The 21,832-nt window shown below is 41.6% G+C and overlaps 1 protein-coding gene across 3 annotated transcripts in view; it reads left to right on the forward strand.

The window, feature by feature from the left end:
• The window catches only part of GRM1 (glutamate metabotropic receptor 1), a 273,727-nt gene that overhangs the window by 31,934 nt on the left and 219,961 nt on the right, over window positions 1-21,832 (forward strand). The gene's annotated exons all lie outside the window — the stretch shown is intronic.

Below are 21,832 nucleotides of genomic sequence, written 5' to 3' on the forward strand. Positions count from 1 at the left end.
CCACCCCACTGTCCTGCTGGTAATAGCTTATCTAAAGTGATCATCAAATTGGGCCATTTCCAGCACAAACCCAGGTTTTCTCACCCTCCACCCCCCCACACACAAACTCACTCTCCTGCTGGTAATAGCCCATCCAAAGTGACCACTCTCTACACAATGTGCATGATATTCAGGGGACACCATCACAGGGCCTAATAACATCAGCCACACTATCAGAGGCTCGTTCACCTGCACATCCACCAATGTGATATATGCCATCATGTGCCAGCAATGCCCCTCTGCCATTTACATTGGTCAAACTGGACAGTCTCTATGTAAAAGAATAAATGGACACAAATCAGACGTCAAGAATTATAACATTCATAAACCAGTCGGAGAACACTTCAATCTCTCTGGTCACGCAATCACAGACATGAAGGTCGCTATCTTAAAACAAAAAAACTTCAAATCCAGACTCCAACGAGAAACTGCTGAATTGGAATTCATTTGCAAATTGGATACTATTAATTTAGGCTTAAATAGAGACTGGGAGTGGCTAAGTCATTATGCAAGGTAGCCTATTTCCCCTTGCTTTTTCCTAGGCCCCCCCCCCCCAGACGTTCTGGTTAAACTTGGATTTAAACTTGGAGAGTGGTCAGTTTGGATGAGCTATTGCCAGCAGGAGAGTGAGTTTGTGTGTGTATGGGGGTGGGGGGGTGAGAAAACCTGGATTTGTGCTGGAAATGGCCCACCTTGATTATCATGCACATTGTAGGGAGAGTGGTCACTTTGGATGAGCTATTACCAGCAGGATAGTGAGTTTGTGTGTGTGGTTTTTGGAGGGGGGTGAGGAGGTGAGAGAACCTGGATTTGTGCAGGAAATGGCCCACCTTGATTATCATGCACATTGTGTAGATAATATAGATATTATCATGCACATTGTGTAGATAATAATATGTGCAATATAGATTGGAATGCCCAAGGGGACTTTCTATGACTCCATGTTAAGGCTGTATAGTGCCTGAGGAATTTACACTTGTTATTTGGCTGGTGAAATCTGACGCCTGGTCTACACTACCGACTTATATCGTTATACTACGGTGCTCTGTTGTGTGAAAAATCCACACCCCTGAGCGACAATTATATCAATCTAGTCTGCCACATAGACAGTGCTATGTTGGCCGGAGAGCTTCTCCCTCCAGCCTAGTTACTGCTTCTCGAGGAGGTAGATTAACTAAACCGACGGGAGAGCTTTCTCCCATCAGCTTAGAGTCTTCATTAAAGCGCTACTATAATGAAGTTTCAGAGTAACAGCCGTGTTAGTCTGTATTTGCAAAAAGAAAAGGAGTACTTGTGGCACCTTAGAGACTAACCAATTTATTTGAGCATAAGCTTTTGTGAGCATCCGATGAAGTGAGCTGTAGCTCACGAAAGCTTATGCTCAAATAAATTGGTTAGTCTCTAAGGTGCCACAAGTACTCCTTTTGTTATAGTGAAGTTGCATCGGTGATGCAGCATTTTAAGCATAGACTTTTCCTGAGTATAGTACTCACAACCTATTTGAGGTTTGTTCCCTGCTTCTTAATAATCTGCCCTGAGATTTGTATTTTCGCTTGTGAGCCACTTCAGACAGCGTGACATCCTGGTCTCGTGACACTTCTTGGATGTTTGCAGTGCTTGGGAGCCAACTCCCTAGCCTATTCTGTAGTGCAGCAATCTCCAGCCTTCTGGAAACCTCAGGGAAGGAACTCCCTCTTAACCCATCCTGCAGGATTTTCTATGAGAAGGAGCAATCAGGCTCAAAACTTGGCTCATGTGTCCAGTTTTTAGCCCAAGGGGAACAGATATTAAACTGAAAATAATGCTTTTAATTAAAAAGAAAAGGAGTACTTGCTCATGCTCAAATAAATTGGTTAGTCTCTAAGGTGCCACAAGTACTCCTTTTCTTTTTGCGAATACAGACTAACACGGCTGTTACTCTGAATGCTTTTAATTGAAACTCTAATAGACTCTTACCTCTGGCATAACTAAAGGGTAAAGACTAGGATCAATGAAGTAAGAGAGAGGAAAGGGCCACTAGATTAAATAGATGCTCCTACAAATGCAGGAGATGGTCCTCTGCCAGAGAATGTATTGGCTATTAAATTAATACAATATGCTGGGTCTTAACCCCATACGTATGGAGAGAGATTTAGAAAACTTCACTTACTTTTCCTTCAAAGGTAGGGACCTCATAATGGTGACCTTAGTGATGTTTTATATGATTGGGTTTTTTTGGTGGGGGTGGGAGAGATGCATAAAATCTATCTCAGAAAACTCTTCAGATGGTCAAGACAGAACACTAACAAATTTCTTAGGAAATGGTCAGCAAAAAGGAAGAATATAGAAAAAAGCCTGTCCCAACAGAAGAGAACTGATTATGTGAAAAAAGCTTGGCAGAAAGCACCATTAAAAGGAGCAGAATTGACCTGATCAGGAGACGCAGGCAGTTGGGTGGTTTTTAAGCAAAGAGAAGCTAGGCTGGTGTGAGTTGCATGATCAGATTTATCCAAGGGAAGCAGCCAAAGTAAAGAAACCACAAAGCCAAAATAGGACGTTTTTTGGTCTTTCCAGGCCAGATTTTGCCCCATTGATCTGTAAGCACAGGGTGCTTTGTGCCTATGGTCTGCCTCTCACTTCGTGGTAAGAAGAATAAACTTTCTCACCCATGCTGGACCTGCAGAAGGCTCTCCTGCAGGCCCAGGGATCCTCATGTTGGCAAGAGACAGGCTAGAGTAGAGCATTCTTCCCTGGCAACTTGTGGAGATTCTGCCAGACATTTAACACATCCATAGGCTATATTAACTTCCCAGTGGTGCCCCTTCTGCACAGGAGAGACTTCTGCAGGAAGGGAGGTCTCTGCGCTGCTTGAGTTGGGAAAGGGGATGAAGAGGAACTTCCAAGAGCCGCTTCATTTTATCATGCTACCAACAGTCCATGATCTGATGCAGAGACACAGGACCTCCTCACAGACAAAGAGGTGTCCTGAGTAGATACCTGGAAATCCATGTAAATAGGAGCCAAGTGTCCTCCTTCTCCCACAGGGGAAAACCTTGTCTTAATGGAAAAATTTGAAGGAAAGATCCCAAGAGATATATCACTGTTACTGCCTTCTTCTGCTGTTTTACCCATGGATGTGCATTGTCTAGACCTCAGCTAATGATATGTGTATTGTACAGTGGTATGGGGAGGTAGGAGAGGGAATGACATTATGCTGCTGCTCAGTGGAGTGTGATCATCCATCCAGTAACACTTACCAGACCTCTAGAGCATTAAGTGAATTAACCCACCCCATCAAACCTCGGAGAACTTTCATCCTAAACAGCCGGAATGGGAGGCACATAGGCCCCCAAAGGTATTTAGTTGCTCAATTTCCATTGATTTCAATAGGAATTAGGCACCTGAATACTTTTGAGGACCTGGACCATAATTCATATTATTTTCTGGCTAGATGATTCTGTTAATTTAGGCAAGATCTCTGTTTTCCTTTTTAAACACTTAAGGAAATATTATGGCATAAACCCACACTTTTGGCTGAAATCCATCTATTTGGATTTATTGTTGTGTGTTTTTAAGGGGGAAGAAGAAAAATTCTACTCTGATGAATCCCAGAAGTTGAGCCACCTGCAGCAGGGTTTGACATAAATATTTTGGGAATGCTTAGATCACAGAAATGTCAGCTCACTTCATTTTTTAATGATGCAGTGGGCTTATTATTTTCAGGCAAATTCCTGCAAAGGCTGGAAAATTTTCTAACTTACACTTCAATGTCTCATCCGCAGTTGGGGTTCATCAGTATAGGCTTTCCCTAACCTGTTCTGAGGCAGATACAACATGATCTTTACCTGCTATTTTAGACTGGGTCTGAGGTGATGGTTTTGCCTGTCCACTTTGAGATGTCAATAGTCGTCCCTGCTCAGACAGACAAAGTTTATAGCTTTAGTGAGTCCTTCTGCAGGAAAGAAATTGTCACTTTAACTGGTCTATATATTAGAGATGGGCCAAAACTGCTGCCTCAAATCAACCTCCTTTAAATTTTGAGAGGGAGGTACAGATTCAAATCCTCAGATCTAATTTGCTTATTTAATAGTTGGAGCTCAAAATGGGAACTGGATTTCCCCCCCACCATTTCCAGTTTCAGACTGGTTGCAATTTTAGCCCAAGACAGTGGATATCTCACAAAAATGGCTGATATAGGGAGGTTTTCAGCTTCTTGGGCCAAAAATACACAAGAAACATCTCACAGGAGTTTAGCAATATCTAATCTGAAGCCTAGCCCTACTTCAGCCTCAAACCCAAACTCTAACCTAATCCAGATCTGAACATTGCCTTTTCAATTCAGCGCTAGTAAAAACTGAAGTTAATTAGCTGATAGCCCTGCCAGTGTTCATGATCCCTCTGCTGCTTGTGGATTTACTACAGCTGAGCTTTGGTGTAGATAGATTTATCCCATTTGAGAGGAGCAATGTGGACAGATCATTAGTGCAACCACTAGAAGCATAAGACTGGTATTTATCCCTCCATTTGTTAGGAGGGAAAAGAAGTTGTCGCTACCCAAACTATCCTTCTGAATATTATTGTTAAAATCCTGAGATCCTGCTGTCCAAGACATTTTACACACAGCTGGCCCAATTTGCCAATACATAAAAAAATGGAAGATGGAAGCTTGTTGTTTTGATGTTTCAGGTTCAGATAACTGATGGTGAGGTTCCCTATTTTTTCAAGTTCTCCAATGACTATTTGCAATTAAAGACCTTTGCTTTAGATTTGTTTGCAGCAAAACCTGCACAAACTTAGTTTTGGATGTATTGGCAGAAGGTGGGTGAGTTGCTGGGATTTTTGTACAGAAAAAGTCACCTTCAAATGACTGATTGATTGCACCTTCTTCCGTTTCAACACCACCACTAAAAATATTTATTCAGTTTTTCTGGCTTCTGGTTTACTCAAAAGTAATCAATACAACTGAAGGGAATAAAATACCTCATCCTTAATAAGTTAGAGATAAACAAACGAAATATTTTGATGAAACTCTGTTTTAACTTCCTCCAGTCTTCTATCTCCATTTCTCTGGATGTTTATTATTGATAGCAGTGTGTAAACAAAACACCAAGCGGCAGCATAAGGACTCAGAAGGTGGTTGATTTGGATAGATCTTGCTGAGAAGGCATCTCTTTTTTGCCTTTCTCATGCATTTTTCTTATCTTTCAAGACAGAAGAGACATGATTTTTTTTGGGGGGGGGTTGAGATCATGTGAAACAACTGCGATGTTCTTTTGCGGCTTTATCGTTGTTTACCTTGGGAACCATTCTACAAAGTTACTTAGTATAGTTTTGTTGACGGTCATAGGATGCCAAGTGAATTGGGCTTTAAAGCCTAAGATGACACGTTCCTCCTAGAATTCCTAAAGCAGTAAATAATTGAAATGTTTAATTTGTGTGTCAGTGGTGGATTTCATAAAAAATGTGTTTGAAGGTGAGTTAAACAATTTTAATTTTTAAATATTTTGTACATGCTTGTGAAATTTGCCCACTTAACAGGGCTGGAGAACAAAGTCTTCTAATTATCTGGACAGTTTTTATTATTTTGAGTGGTAGTGTTTTTAAATAGAGATGAAGCAGAGCTAAGGGGCTTGAATATTGGTCTGAACTTCACTGAAGTTTGACAGGGCCTAATTCACCCTTACTTTTAAAAAGATAAGAGATACACAGATATGATTCAAGAATTTAAGGGCCTGATCCTGCAAACATTTACTACCAGGTGTAGTGCTTGTTATCATGAGTAGCCCCACTGATTTTATTTAGTTAGTTTTAATACCTGATGAATCAGCTAATTTAGTACCTATTCTTTTGAAAGTGTATATATGTTCATTAAGGGCCAGTTCAGAAAATGATTTGTTTCTTTTTAGCTCTTACCTCTTATATACTGTTCTTAAATGGCCTCCAAGCTGATTCTGTGATTCATAGGCATTTTACTTTACCCTTCTGGCAGCACTTACCCAGTTTCCTCATATTTCTCAAGTCTGCCCTTTTGGAGTCCATTGTTACTATGTTACCCCTGAGGGAGTCACCCTTGGCAAACTTAATCATTGTGCTTTGGTAGCGGTTATCCAGTAGAACTTCTACGCACATTTCCTGTATGCGCTCCTGTGTGTTACTGAGCACTAAGTCAAAGCACATTCTCCCTGACAGACACCAAAACAAGCTGTTGAAAAAGTATCTTACGTTTCACAAAACTGTGCCCAGATGTGCTGTTCAAGCTGTTATAGCCTAAGCATTTATACTCTGCTAATCATCAAGTTGATGAGCCTGAACAAAAAAAATCCCAGATCTCAATACCTGATGTGTTCAAAATGTGGGTCAGAATTTTGCAGCTTGAACTGATTTCAGTTCAGCCCCAATCCTGCAAACACTAATGCACCATGTTTAATTTTATTACCATGAGACCCTCTGAGGATTACTCACAATACTACAGTTAAACACATAGACCAGGACTTTATTTTGCAACTACTTGAATCCCTCTACTGCAATCCTTGTTGCTATTATGATTTGGAACCCTATAGTCCTACAGTTTAACCCATTTTACTTGAGACTTCACGGTGGGTTTAAACAGAAGCCTCAGAGATGAATGGTAAATGAAATTGTGCCTTTTCAATGTTAATTACAAACAAAAAGTTTGAACATGCTCATTTTGTGGTTTAGAAATCATTGCTAATGTCATATTTAGTCTCATGTGGCTCTTTGAAATGTAAACTGTATTCAGCGAATCAAGTGAAGTATTTCCATTTCAGCAAAGCATAGGAAGAGACCTCTAAAAGTGCCAACCTTCTTTTATATTTAAACAAATCTTATATATGCTCAGCATTCCTAACAGTTTTTTTTATTTAGTCTTGTTCTAAAATTTTTCTAGATAATTTAACTCCTTATCTCTAGCCTTCTTCAGTCTTTACATCTAAGACTCTCTTAGTGTCTGTGTTGATTCCAGAGGGCAGGGTTGACGGTAAGAGCTTTTAGGTTTCTTTCAGTGGTGTAGAGATTATTGATTTCAGGTCACAGTTTGAATAGCAAGACAAAAATGGGTTGTGACAGAGGATGAGTTAACTAGTTCAGATAAAGTAAGAAGTGATCTAAATCTTCGTCCAACACTTTAACTGACCCATATTGAACTGTGTGTTCTACAGTTTTCTAGTAGTCTTACATGTACAACACTTAGGACTATACAAACAAGTTGTATTCTTTCTAAGACCATGTAGCATAATCTGGATAAAAATATTACAATAGCGAATGCTTTAAAAAATCACAACCTACAAATATTGTGTTTTGTTATTTCATAGACTATCAGGGTTGGAAGGAACCTCAGGAGGTCATCTAGTCCAGCCCCCTGATCAAAGCAGGGCCAATCCCCAATTTTTGCCCTAGATCCCTAAATGGCCCCCTCAAAGATTGAACTCACAACCCTGGGTTTAGCAGGCCAATGCTCAAACCACTGAGCTATCCCTCCCCCCCATATTTGCAGTATAAAACAGTATGCCATTTAGACCTGCAGTTTAGTTTATCCAGTGATGGACAGATTGTCATTACGGGGTGTTTGTTAGACATGAGCCGAAGCTGTAGCATTCAGATCCATATCCAAGTCTTTCCATTATTGAGATATGTTCAGATACAGAGTTTTGACCCACTTTAGAAATAGGGTATCAACCCTCAAGATCAAATCTAACTCCAAATTACCATAAAGTTCCAGAGTATTTGGATCTGGGGTTATTGTCCAGACCCACCAGTTTCTTTTTCAGTTGTGCGTGTGTGCAGTTTGGAGAATCTATAAAATCGGTCACAATTCATAGGTTGTACATAAACTCTGTGTATAACTCTAAATTTCAGTGGGTATTGAATCAACCATTTGCTAGCAAAAACTGGTCATGTATCTCATGAACCCTGACTAGAAGCCACTACAGGACAATCAAAAAGTCATTAACATTGAATGACTGTGCCCTTGCAATACAATAGGTCCGATAAAGAGGGTGTCAAGCTGCAAGAAATAATTTTTTCCAGTCTGGTCTTCAGTTGGGTAGCAACCAAGCAATGAATTGCTTGATGAGGGTCCTTGATCACCTGAGGGGGGCCTTGAGGCTGACCAGGAGGGTTACACGAGAGAGGGAACTGGAAGTTACAAACAGACATGGTCTACTCTTAGCAGTTCTCTCACCAACCAGAACAATAAGTCAAAACTGGGCAGATGGACAGGAGGGTCTTAGATTGATCAAAATTCAAAGAGCTCTTGGAAGGACAGTGGTGGGAAGGTTTTTGTGTGAAGTTATGTTACTTCTTTTCCACCTGAGCAGCTAATCAAAGTTCAGAGCCCTGGGAATGTTCCAGCTGGAAGTAGAAATTGATGGAGCCTAATATGTTCTTTTATTTATTTATAAGACACAAGATTCTGCTTTTCTGAACGCAGGAGGAAACAAGAACAAAAGGAGCAGTTTCTTAGCTTCCAACCCCAAGCCTCTTTAGCCAACACCAGACCCAAAAGCTCTCTCTAGGTTTTTCCAGGATCACACTATACTTGCAGGCTGCTGCTTGGCTTTCTTCCTCCTCTAAGTCTTTCACAGTTTCCATCTTTTTTTTTTCTCTCTCTCACCCACACACCCCACCCACAAACCTCAGCAAAAGCTCTCTGCCCACTCAGTCCAAAACTTCTGGGTAGATTCACAACCTCCTTTTGTCTTAGGTGAAGGTCTTGTGATTAAATCATCCTGACAGTTATATTAATTGAACAGTGTGTTCACACCCAGTCTCAAAGAGGTTTGTGATCAATGCTGTCAAAGGTACCTCTCAGCATAACATTTATTATTTTTGCATGGATCTGCAAGTCTCTTATGTTTTTGCTGAGTTAAATGTGTGTGTATTTAGCAGTTCCTTTGCAGAGTTAGTATGTTTGCTTATGCTGTCATGCACCCTCTGAAGATGAAATCAGTGAACCAGAAGGTCCACAGCCTTGGTGGGCTCTGGGAGCATGCAGCAGTTCCTGGGGAGGTGTGGGAGAGCCAGAGCTAGCATCAGGGCCTTGGCAATTGTATTGCATGTCCCTGCTACTAAGGGGGATGTATGTCTAGAGGCCCAGAGCCGGACAGACCGTGCCTAAACTTTGCCTAGTCCCACCAAGCCAACAGAACACAGGGGACCCCCGGGTTTAGGTCCAGTACAGCTGCCTAGTGAGTGTCCAGCAGCATGCACTTATCAGGTTTGTAACAGTGTGTTAACAGACACTGGGAATAGAAGGATTGTATGGTTCATTTACTCGTGTTTAAAATGGCTGATTCTGCATCTACTTATGTCAAGAACTTTAATGAGAGCAGGATCCACTGCTAATTTCTTTTTAAAAAGAAGGTAAAGAGTAAACATACTCCAAAAATTAGACTTAAATTATTATAGCAGTAACTTTCAGGTAACTGTCTTAAAGACATGGATATTGCAGGTCATTGGGTGGTTTGCACAGTGTCTCTAACTCTTATGATTTTATTAAGTGTCTCATGATATTTGGTGTTTCAAGTCCCAGCTCCTGGGAACATGTGATTACATGAGAGTTTCAGTTTTTATTTTAAAAAAGTAAGGGCTTGTCTACACAAACAGTTTGTGGCATGCTGGGCTGTAAATATACCTCACACTAGCTTGCTGTACATTAAGTGTACACCCTGCTCCATGCACTAAAATGGAGTACACTAAAGTGCACTATTTGAAAAGGAAATAAAGCACACTAGGGAACTATTAGTGCACAGAAGCTGGGTCCACCTGTATACTTAATGTGCAGCAGGCTAGTATGGGATAGATTTACACCCCAGCTTGCTGCAAACCAAGTGTTTGGGTGAAAAGTCCTAAGTTGTAGCCCTCATCATTGTAGAGAGAGGTTAGTAAACAACCACCTGTGCACCCGAAAAGCTCAAAAAACAAAAGGCAAATCAAGATTTTAATTATTTTTTAAATCTCATGATTTTTAAGTCAATCTTATGAATACTGGGGGGCCTTACTCACGGGTTTTTAATGTTAGGGGTTGGCAGTACTCTGCAGTAAGGTATAGAAGATTTCTGTGTTTCATTATAAGTGTGAGCAGTGGTAATGCACAAGCAGAGGACAAATACCATTTCCCCCCCCCTTGTAAATATTTGCTCAGATAGAAAATGGAATTTGATTTTCTTGCTGTGGTGCCCCTCATGTTTGCTTTCTGCAAATATTTTTGCAAATGAATTTACTAACAGGAAATAGTCATATTAAGTTCTGAGAAAGCATAAGAGAATATTCAAGGAAAATGAATTCCCAACTCCTTGGTGAGAATTAAGTTCAGATGAGACTACTAACAGTTACACTTTTCCAATGAAGGAACAGAAATAAAACTGACCTAGGTATCCAACCAAAGCTAACCAACAGAGATTGAATTTCAGGTATTTGAAATTTACAATGAACAAAAAATTGCACAGACCAAGAATTATTTTTAGACATTATTAGGAGAATTACATTGAGTAAATATTAGAGAAAGGTGAAAGCTACTCACTGACAATTTGTGAGCAGAAAGTCAGGCTAAATTAATTGAGTAACCTTACTACAAAAAATTCTTATATGTAGGTATAAATAAGGTTAATCCCTATGTATGGTCTTCCACACAGAGCAGAAATAAATCTATACAACCCCTTGTTATGCACAGGATAAAAAGGAGCAGCATGTGGTCAGTGAATTAAAGTGTCTGGAAGAAGATGTTGGCATAAATGTAAACGAGTCACTTAATTACACGCTCATCTTTTTGGTTTTACTCCTGCTACTAGAGAAGGGTAATTTAGAAGGAACATTCTCATTACTGCAGGATTGGAGTCCCCTGTGCTTCTGTTTCTATTCATAGCAAATAAGGTTGCAATAAGATGCTATACATGTCCTGTACAGGCTCTTGTCATATATATATGACCCCAGGGTTTTTATATATATATATGTATATATATGTTTTATTCAGCACTGACATTTTACTGAATCTTGAAACGTGGTGAATCTTCCTCACCAAGATGGTGTATCCCATAGAGACTTCTCAGCATGCTGAAAATACCTATTAATTAATTAATTAGTAAATCCATTTAATATCCTTAGATAATGTGCTATTACTACACATGAAAAGTTACAGTTTTCTGAGCTGTTTTTATTTATTCTGTTGTACTATTCTGGTTTCTTAAACAGACCATTTCGTTTCACTGCAGAAAAATGAAACTTTGGCTCAACAGCTTACTTCTGTAGATCTGGCATGGCCCTAGGTTCTGAGGAAGATAGGCTGTAAACACAGATGGCAAAAACTTTTCCATTTGATGCAAAAAAATGACTCAGTTCATTGACTTAGCACATCCTTCTGGCTTTCATCGAGCTAGAATTTTGTGATTTTGAGATCTATGTTATGAACACATTTATCAAAGTGATTTAAAAGAACAAAAAGTAGTTCCCATTACATTTAATTCTCTAATCATAATGAATCACCTGCTGGCTCATTGCTGGTCAGTGTGCTAACCCCCACTGCAATATTCAACCATCAAATGGCATAATCTTCCCAGCATAGAAAAAGGGGAGTACTGTCTGGCTACATTCACGCTTCACACCAGTGGCAGCAGCATGTAATATACATGTAGTTACATGCCATGGTGAAAACCAGGCTGCATCCATGCTGTGGCGTGTAGCTGTGTGTGTCAATGAAAGGGTCCAGGCAGTGGAGAGCTGGCCAGAGTCTTTCCCTGCTGCCTCCCTGTGCCAGAGCCCTTTCCTGCTGCTAGAGCCTTTCCTTGTGGCAGGGAAAGACTCCAGCAGTGGTGAGGCAGTGGGATACTACACTGCTAAAAATAGCAATGTAGACAGGAAAGGCTTGGGTATGTAGAGAGCCATGTAGAGTACATACCCCCAAGGGTTCAGGCATGTCTTTATTTGCCTAAGCAGTGACTCATTACCTACACTGCTACTTATGCCTGTGCAAGCTGGGAGTGCAGTGTTGGTACTCTACATGCTGCTGTAAGGAGAGTGCAGTGTAGATTTAGCTTCAGAGGGGAGCTGACTCAGGAGGGAATCTGTGGCTTTGGTTGAGAAGGAGGCCATAGAAAACGCTGGGCAGCTCAGGAACTGAGAAACAAGCTGCTGCTGGCAGGTGGGACAGCCAGGAGTGGCCCTCAACTAGGGAAGCCATGTGATGACGCCTGAATTAAGCTACAAGTTCTGAACAAAAAAGAACTGGACTTTAGATGGGATCTGCAGGTGGGATTGCCTCTGGGAAAGGGGCGGTCAGAGTGAGTAGCCCTGGCACTAGGCCTGAGGAGCACCAGCTTCGTACCCCTGGGCGACTGCACATAGGGGCTGAGTTAGGAACTGTTGGTTCATCTTTTGCAATTTAAAGCAATTGCGCCTAGGATAACTGCAATGTTTATCTCTACCTCCCCACCCCCTATTAAAGCAATCCTCAGTTCTCCATCAGCCCCTGTGGACGTTTATGGGAACCCAGTGAGAGCTAGTGCTCCTGCACGCACAGTGCTCACCTCTGAACATGTGGTACACCCAGCACGCTACCAAACATGGAGGGGACAGCACTTACACGGGCTCCCTGGAAAGGGGCTGGTCACAATAATTCTTCCAAGCAAATATGACTGGCTGCCAACAATGACAAGGTTTATGAGCCTAGACCAGGGAGCAAACTGTGGTAGATTTGTGGGGATTTGTCTGTTTTGTTTCTGAGAACTAAATTTGGCCTTTTTGCACTCCCCTAAACTTGAGAATCAATACAAAGCATTGACCTTTTTAGGGGGGAAAAAAAAGGAATTTTGTGTAAGCAGTGAGCAGGGCCTTGCAAGCGAATTAAAATAAAACAAGGTAAATCTTCTTCTGACCTTACACTTGAATCTTTTAAAAATTTTAATAAAGTTCACTTTTTTTTTTTTTTTGTCTGCTTCTGCACTTCTTTGTTCTGGTTGGGATCAAAAATGGAAATGACGGAGGCTGTGGGAAATGACTGTGGGAAAGGCTGTCCTTGCAGTATTTCTGGTTGTAATCAGGTGTACTGGCCTTTTAAGGCTGCTAAAGAAAACTCCTGTACTAGTGCTCCATGTTCCAGCTTTTCCTCTTAAAAATGTGGAGGGATAGTAGGAGGGACACACTCAGTGAAGGAGGGAGAATGATCTCATGAAAGCAGTCAGGATTTTGAAATGAAGCTCAGGCTAGAGACTGGTTTTGGGGTCTGTCAAAGGCCAAAGTTCAGTGAATTGCCCTGGCTGGAACTCTGCTCAATAGGAAGAGAAGTTTGGTTGGGGCAGTTCACAGCAGGCCTCTGTCTGAGGAACAGGAGAGCAGGGATGCTGGGAAATGTAGTCCCTTCTAGGATTCATGTTGTAGTTTTAGCTTGGGAGAAGGCATCCTGGAAAAATGTGGAACTTGGCCCTTTTCACAGTTATAGAGAAATCTGAGAGAGGGGAGGTTATGCTGATGGGGCTGAAACTTATGTGCAAGTAAACTTCATTGTTCTGCAACTGTGGATGGTTTTATCATTAACTTTGTTTGTTTTTAAAAAGGTGTTAGGCAAACTGAAATAAAGCCAGAAGAATTATTTTTACAAGTTCCAGAGATATACACAGGTGATGAGTGCCCACCCCATACCAGACCTGGAGGGGTTAAAGTGGCTAGGCAGGCCAATTAACTGCCCAGGCTGCTCCTGAAGGGGGGTGGGGGAGCAGGCCACTAACTGGAAACAGGCTCAGCTGGGCAGGAACTGGAGGGGCCTGTATAAAGCCCAGGAGCTGTGAGAGGCAAGAAGCTACTAGGCAGTAGTCTACACTTACTCCCCCAGAGGAGGGAGTTTGGGGTAGTAAGCCCAGCAAAAGAGGGAAGATGAATAATTAGAAAGAAGCCCAGTGAAACAGTAGCAAGCGATAGGACCTTATGGACCGAGGTTGGTTATTATAGGATCCCTGGGATGGAACCTAGAATATAGGGTGGATCTGGGTTCCCCTACCAGCCACTGGGAAGTAGCACAGGGTGTTAGAGATGCTAGCTAGGCAGTTGGTCTAGAAGAACTTTGATTTCCCTGGAAGGGGAGGACCTTAGTGACCTGGCTGTGGGCCAAGTCACAGACCAGAAGCTACTGCTCCACAAATGAGAGAAGCTCCAGGGTGATAGAGACTATAAGCAGAGAGCTGCCAGGAGGAGGTACCACTTGTGGTGAGTGGATCCTCTGACAGTACTTTTTTGCATGGCCTGGCTCACTAGCCAAATGGGGAATAGTAAAAATACTTCCTATTCTATATAATAGTTGTACATATCATTTCACAAACATTTGAGTAAAATACACAACACCCTGCTCAAGTAGTAAAGAATTAGTCTGATTTTTACAGGTGAAGAAATTGAGGCACAGGAAGTTTAATTCACTTTGTCTAAAATTAGACAAGAGCAATTCAGTGACAGACTAAGGAATGGAACCCAAATCTCCTGACTTGCTCAGTCTTGTGATTTAAACGCTATTTAATACTCTCTCCCAAGAGGAAGTATAGGACATGTTGAGTATGTTATGAGCTATGGATAATCTGGCTAAAAAATGAACATAGAATGTTTACAAAACTGAAATTTCAACCTTTTTGCAGTTATCCTCTCAGTAACAATATCATTCATTTTAGCACCATTCCTCACAGTGCATCCTAATCTGATAGTAGACATTACTACTGCTTCCTGTAAACTAGTTAGTGGGACATACCATAAGGTACACTCTAATCTACTCAAGCTCACACTCTAGTCTTTCCAGCTATTTAGTATACCTTTGCAGTTAGAAAGCTTTAAGTCCAGTGGCTGCTTTTTTTATTATGACAGAACCCTCTTTGTCCTCATCCACATTCTTCTTTTGTACAAAAAAAGTTTTTAATTAACTGAGGCAAAGAAGGGTTTTATAGTATAATCATTAAAGACATTGCAGCAGGTAGTGTCACCTTGCATCTTAAGGCATAAATATTTAAAGGTGAGTAATAACTGTTGGAACAATTTACCAGTGGTTATGGTGGATTTTTTCCATCCCTGACAATTTTGAAATCAAGATTGTATACTTTTCTAAAAGATCTGCTCTAGGAATTATTTTGGGGAAGTTTTGACCTGTACTCTGCATAAGCGGGGGAATAGTCCCGCTATTGTGGGGAACTTTCCTGGCTTCTGCACTACCCTGGTGAAGTGGGCTAGCGAAAGGATCTGAGTCCTCACTCCCACTTCCTTTAGCCAGTGGCCTCCTTGCCCTTGAGGACTCCCCTTCCCCTCTCCTGTCTGGCAGAGTCCTCGTAACCCCAACAAGGCTGGGCCCAGGATTCCTGGGGGGCTCAACCCCCAACCCTGCTGTGGTCACCTAGGACAGGGGCTAGGGTGTCCCCACTTCGGGGTACTTTCTCTGCACTGGGCACTTCTCTGACCCACTGATCAATACATACAATTTGAAGCAAATGCAAATTATTTAACCAACAATTAATTTTAAAAAGAATACGGGAAAATGGGAAAGGTTAAAGGAAACACATCACCCCGCTCTGTGGCAGGGAACATCACAAACAGTGTCTCTGCAATGTCAGGTCAGTTCACGGTCTGTTCCTTGTAAGTCCCAGGCCTTCTTCTCAGGCCCTGGCTGTGCTGCAGGGATGCTGTGGATTGGACACTCGCTCTGGTGGTGGCTATACGCTCTCAGGCTCTAAGTAGTAGGACTCTTCTTCCCAGTGTTGCCCCCGCCCTGTCGGGGTTACGATCCAAGCCTGGCCTGCAGAGCCTCTTGGCTGAGGTGTCTCCCCATGCTGGGCCCACTGCTCAGGGTCCCCCCTTGCTCTCCCCATCTGCTCACGACACCCGGCTCTGGACTGCTCCAGCCCCAGCTCCAACTCCTCTCTGCCTCAGCACGGCTGCTGCTCTGCCTCCAGCTCCCTGGGCTGCTTCTCTGGCGCCTCTGGCTCTGGTTGCTACAGCTCTGCTCCCAGGACAGGTCTGCTTTGCAGGCTGCTTCTATGACTCTGCTCCCAGCACTGACCTGCTTTCTGGGCTGCTTTTCTGGCCCCTCTGGCTCTGGTTGCTGCAGCTCTGCTCCCAGGGCAAGTCTGCTCTCTCTGGGCTGTGCCTCTGGCTTTGAGGATGCAGCTCTGCTCCCAGGACAGGGTCTGCTCTCTCTGGGGTGCTTTTCTGGTCCCTCTGGACCTGGCACAGCTCTGCTCCCCAGCTCAGCTCGGCCCCCTGCTTTCTCCTTAGCTCAGCCTCACTCTGTCTGACCCAGGCAATTCCAGCTTACACGGAGGACAGGACCTCCCTGGCCTCCTGACTCCCTGATTAGCCTGCCTGCCCTGTCATTCAGGCTGACCTGGAGCATCGGCCTTTCCCCATTGCTCCTAGGGACTGGCAGTCTCAGAGTCCTGATTCCCCATCGACCCTTCCCCCTTTTAGTACTGGGAGCTAGCAACTAAAACACCCCCACTGAATGTTAGTAAGGGGGCAACAGTCCCCTTACATATGGAGGAAGTCAGACTAGATTATCTCAATGGTCCATTCTGGCCTTAAAATCTATGAAACCTGTCTAATGGTACCCCCAGCAATGTACCTCTGACCAGGGAAGAAGGAGACAAATAGAATATGATTGAGAGAAGAAAGAATGGTGCACAAAATAGTTTATGAATTGAATGCTTGTTTGGGGAGAAGAAAGGGAACCTTGTGTGGCAAAATTAGATTGGATGGCTGTCGTGTTTGTATACTGTTGTGTTCTCTTTTTGCTTTTTGCCTTTGATCTGGATTTTTATTTCTACTGGTATTAGAGCAAAATAAATGTGGCAAATACATAAGCAATTGAAAGCATGCTTAGGAAAGTGCTAGGCAACCTTAACCATACTGGTCCTGTCTATACTATAGGCAGGTAAGTGTAGGGTGACCAGATGTCCCATTTTTAAAGGGACAGTCCCATTTTTTGAGACTTTTTCTTATATAGGTGCCTATTACCCTCACCCCCCATCCTGTTTTTTCACAGTTGCTATCTGGTCGCCCTAGGTAAGTGTCTTGTACTGCTTGTCTTGTTACTTGTTTTTAAAGTCTTGAATCTTTGTCCACACGCATGAAGAGGGAGACTAAATTTTTTTTTAATCTTTTGGTGGTATTCTTTGGGGTCTCTCTGAGAGGTTTACATTCCCTCCTAACCCTGTTAGAGCATCTCATAATGGAGGAAACAGCTGCTTATGTTATGTTTCCCTCTCTTCTTCCCACCACCTTTTCTGAATAAATGAAAGTTGCTGGATTGATAGGCCTAAATTTCAAACTTCATCTCTGTGCAGACTTCCCCATGTTGTTAGGTTAATATGATTCAGATCTGAGCAAAATGACCATTTTTTTGGGTTCCCTTAAACATCTGGCTGCCACTGATGGATCCTGCAATGAGCTCCATGCAGGGAGATCCATGAATCTTTGCAGAGCTCAATACGGAATGGGGTATTATTAGCAAATAAAACATGTGCCAGGTAGAATGATTGCTGGGATAAACAAAAGGTTGTGTGTGTGTTTATTTTTTTTAAATAAATGAGAGAGCAAGAACAAAACCAACCAAATAATTTCAATCACCATAAAACACCATTACTGCTGCAGTTCCTGAATGCATTCATGAAAGCTCTCATGTGCGGAGCTGTGTCTAACTGTGTCTTGTTTAATTTGACCACTTATAAAACTAACTTTTTCCAACAGGGCTGTTACCTTGAAAAACATTTTTATATGTCTGAAATGTCCTTTTATTTTTTTTCCTCTACTCAAGCTGCTTTCTACATATATCACGTTCTCAGGTTGTTGGTTTTGCTTGAGTAAAGTGATAAGAATTAATCTCTAATTGCACCAAAGGGAAGGCTGGGGGGAGTTGAGAGAGCTGATTAAAATTTTAAGGATAAAACAGGCATAAAACAATTCATTCCATTTCATAAATTGGGGGAGGGGCATTTCTATTGACAAAGAAAATAGGGATATACTTGTCAGAGTTCACAGTTCAACAGAAAGGCAATATTGCCTTTCAGATGGAACTCCTGGATTCTACTTCCAACTCATTCACATTCAATGTGTGACCTTGTACAAGTAGTTTAACTTCTCTCTGCAGCTATAAAATATATACCTTATCTATCTCACAAAGGTTAATTAATGAGGCTAAATTTTTTTAAAGCAAGTTGATATCCTTGCATTAGGTAAGTGTAAAAGTGTTATGATTAAGCTTCTAGCTGCCTTGTTTGAAATATATGCACATTCTATGGAGTAATATTATATATTCTATTTTTTACTAAAGTCTGAACATTTTTGTTAAAATATTCTCCATTTATGGTTGTAAAGATTAAGAATAATATTCTAGCCTTAGATAATTGCGCTTGGCTCTGACTTCATTAAATAACTTGGCCATATCTGAAGGAAGAATATGGCCTTACCATCTGTGTTGGGGGGGTGGGAAAACACTTTCTGTTTGGCACTGAGAATAAAGATGTATGGGAGTTTTATTAAAACTCAACTCTAATAGGATTTGAACTTGCTACCATTGAAATGGAAGCACTTACCCACTAGGTTACATAAACTTTGCTTAAGGGTTTTATTCTGGCCACCAGATGGAGCTCGTATTGTTTTCTGAATAGGATAGAAACATACTGAGAATAACAAGGAAAAAAATCATAAACAATTAAATATAGTGGGTGATTGAGCTCAGTGTGTAATCTAGTTCACACCGGCATTCACATACATGATAGATTGTAAGTGTCCTCAGAACAATGCAAAGGCCTCTGACCTGTAGAACAGACAAAATGGGAGAGGTAATATATTTTTATAGGACCGACTTCTGTTGGTGAGAGAGGCAAGCTTTTGAGCCTGCACAGAACTCTTCTTCAAGCTTGTCTCTCTCACCAACAGAAGCTGATCCAATAAAAGATATTACCTCACCCACCTTGTGTTTCTAATATATTGGGCCTAACATGGATACAACAACAGTGTTTTAATGAAGGAAAGACAGCCACACTTAGGCTTGGCTCTTTCCTCCTTCAAACGGTCTTGAAAATATCCTCTTCCAGTGGTCTGATATGCAGTAACTCTTCCTCTATTGGCACCTGGTATTATACATTCCTGTTCAATAGTATTAAATTACATATCTTAGAGTAAATACTAAGCTCTTTTGTTACAGACAGGTGTGTTCTCAGTTATCACTCAGAATTAATTAGTGTTTTGGTTTTTATCAAAAACAACACTATCATTGCTCAGCACTGGCCTCTGTTCCCACTGAAATTAAAGGGAGTTTTACCATTGACTTAGATGGGAGCCGAATTAGGCCAAGGAGAGCCTTTGAAAACCCCTCTTTACATTGCATACACTTTAGGGCTCTATTAATTTAGAAGTAAGGAACCTCTTAAAAATAACTTGGCATATGCATTTTGTATGTCTCTGTGTGTTTAAAAAAAGCCCCAAAACCCACGAAGTGCCAGATTCTGATCCCTTTACTTCTCTTGTGTAGTACCATACTCTAGAAGTAGTCCCATTGATTTCAGTGGAATTACTATCTTATCTAAGAGACCCTTCCTCACACTTCATGGTATCACAGACTGACCGCAAAAGAATAAAAGTTTTCAGTAGTGCTAGGTCAGTACTCAAGATTTCCATGGCATCTGGTCCCATATCAGTCTGGTGACTGAAGTAAAGTTATAAAAAAGAAGAGTATTCATGTTACTGCCCTATCCTGCAAGATCTTATGCAGCGACTGCAAGGTTAGGGCCTAGAAAGGTATATCCAAATTTGACTGGGAATGTGAGGCCTCACCTCATCAGCTCGCCTGATCTTTCACAAAATATCTGATTTCATTTTTTTTAAATAAAGCCCTTTGTTTCATCAGGCTTTCATATCATTCTAAATCTTGTTTCCTCACTAAATTCTCACACTGGTAACTATTTCTTCTGGGTCATAGTTTGTGTCTTTGGAGACCATTAGGAAGAATGTTATTTTAAAACTGTCCTATTATGTATTTACTAATTTGAAAATTTCACACGGAAGGAAAGCTAGAAACTGAAGCTGTACTCTTTGGCCTAATGACCACGATCAATTCCATCTCTGTAGTTTCACAAAAAAGGGTATATGTGTAGCAGTAGTCAGATGATTGGCACATTGGTTGGGTTAGGTATTAACAGTTGAAGAATCAATGCCACAGTCCAATAAAGATTACAAAATAGAATACTTCATGTAAGCACCATAAAAATACATACATCTCTTGTGCCCCTTTCTTGTTACTGCTAGTAACAAATACTTATGCATAGAAGGGAGTTCTCTGTTGTGATCAGTCTGCTCATATTGCCTGATTAGTGGTGGTTTGACATACGTGTTCATGGTAATGAATTGTAATGTAATGTCACAAATATAGATTGTGACTTCACAGAGCTTCTGCAGCAGAAAGCAGAGTTGGTTTTATATAACTGTGGATTGGATTTTTTTTTAATAAAAGCAAAACCAAGAGTCGTTCCAGAGCCAGGTTCCGTTTTATCTGAACCCCCAAAGTTTGTGGGAGGCTTAAGTTTCAAATGTTTCTAATTTGAGCAATTATCCCAGAAACTGAGGTGTGTAAAAAATATTGTACGTAAAAAAAAATAAAAATCTTGGAACGGATTTTTCATTGCCCTTCACGTTAGTCAATCCTTTACACTAGGGCTAAGTGGGTATAAAATGCTACAAAATCAGAATGCTTTCCTTTTACTCACTTTTGCACTAGTGTAAATGATTACATGAGGTGTAGGGCACCAGAGAATCAGAGGGGGGAAAATAAACACACTTTCCTCTCAATTTTTGGTGTCATTCACAACAATTAATAGAAAAGCTCTTCCAGATGACAGTTATGGATGGGGAAGTTTCCAGTGCTCATAATATGGGCTGTGATCAACTCATTTCCACAGGGGAACCCCAAAACAGCAGCAGAAGGCCTTACTTGAATAGCCTAGCAACTGTAGTAGACCATGGAGGGATGCTTTCAAAAGTGCCCTTAAATAATAAGCACTTCTGTGCATTCCTGCAATCTAGGGACTCCAGAATGACCACGCTGCCCCTTTAAGCAAGAGGGAGGAGGCAGGCATTGTCCGGCTTACTGAGGGAAAGGGAACAGAACTTTACGGGGGAAGAGGGTAGTGATGGAGGGGTTAAAAAGGGGCTACTATGAATGGTATGGTAGGGAGCCCACCCCCCTTTCTTATAGCCTACCTTCCCCCTCCTATGAGGGGGAGTGTGGATGGTAAGGTCCCAGCAGTGGGTTCGCTTTGGGACCTGGATGGAAAAAGGGGAGGGCTAGTGGAAGCTTCTCTTCCCCCTGCCCCCCTTTCCCATCCACCCCCGGATAGTTATTGAATGAACATGGGGTTACCTGCACTGTACACTTTTGTCTGCCAAGTAGTTCCAGACATCTAATAATAAAGTTGTGGCCGGATTAAAACCATATCTAGTGTCTCCTGTCCTTTAGCTGTAGTTGGATAATAGCAACAGCAGCACTTAACTGATCAACCTGTAAATGAAAAACAGCATTGCTACCTTCATTAATTAGCACATTATAGTAGAGGCAAGTTAAATGTTGGCCTAGAACTGCCACTGGCTGTTAGAGCTGTTTCTCATTTCATTGTTTATTCCTGTTACTTAAACAGCTGGAGTAGCCAGTGGCACCACCATGACTTCTGCCTTCCTACATCCTCAGAGTATTAACAAAGGAGCTGGTATCCTCATTGTCTTAGTTGACCTTTGTTCCCCTTGCCTCCATCTCTGTCCCTTTCCACGCCTGCTTTTGGCATCCACT

The sequence above is a fragment of the Eretmochelys imbricata genome, chromosome 3, assembly GCF_965152235.1.
Source record: "Eretmochelys imbricata isolate rEreImb1 chromosome 3, rEreImb1.hap1, whole genome shotgun sequence".
NCBI lineage: Eukaryota > Metazoa > Chordata > Testudines > Cheloniidae > Eretmochelys > Eretmochelys imbricata.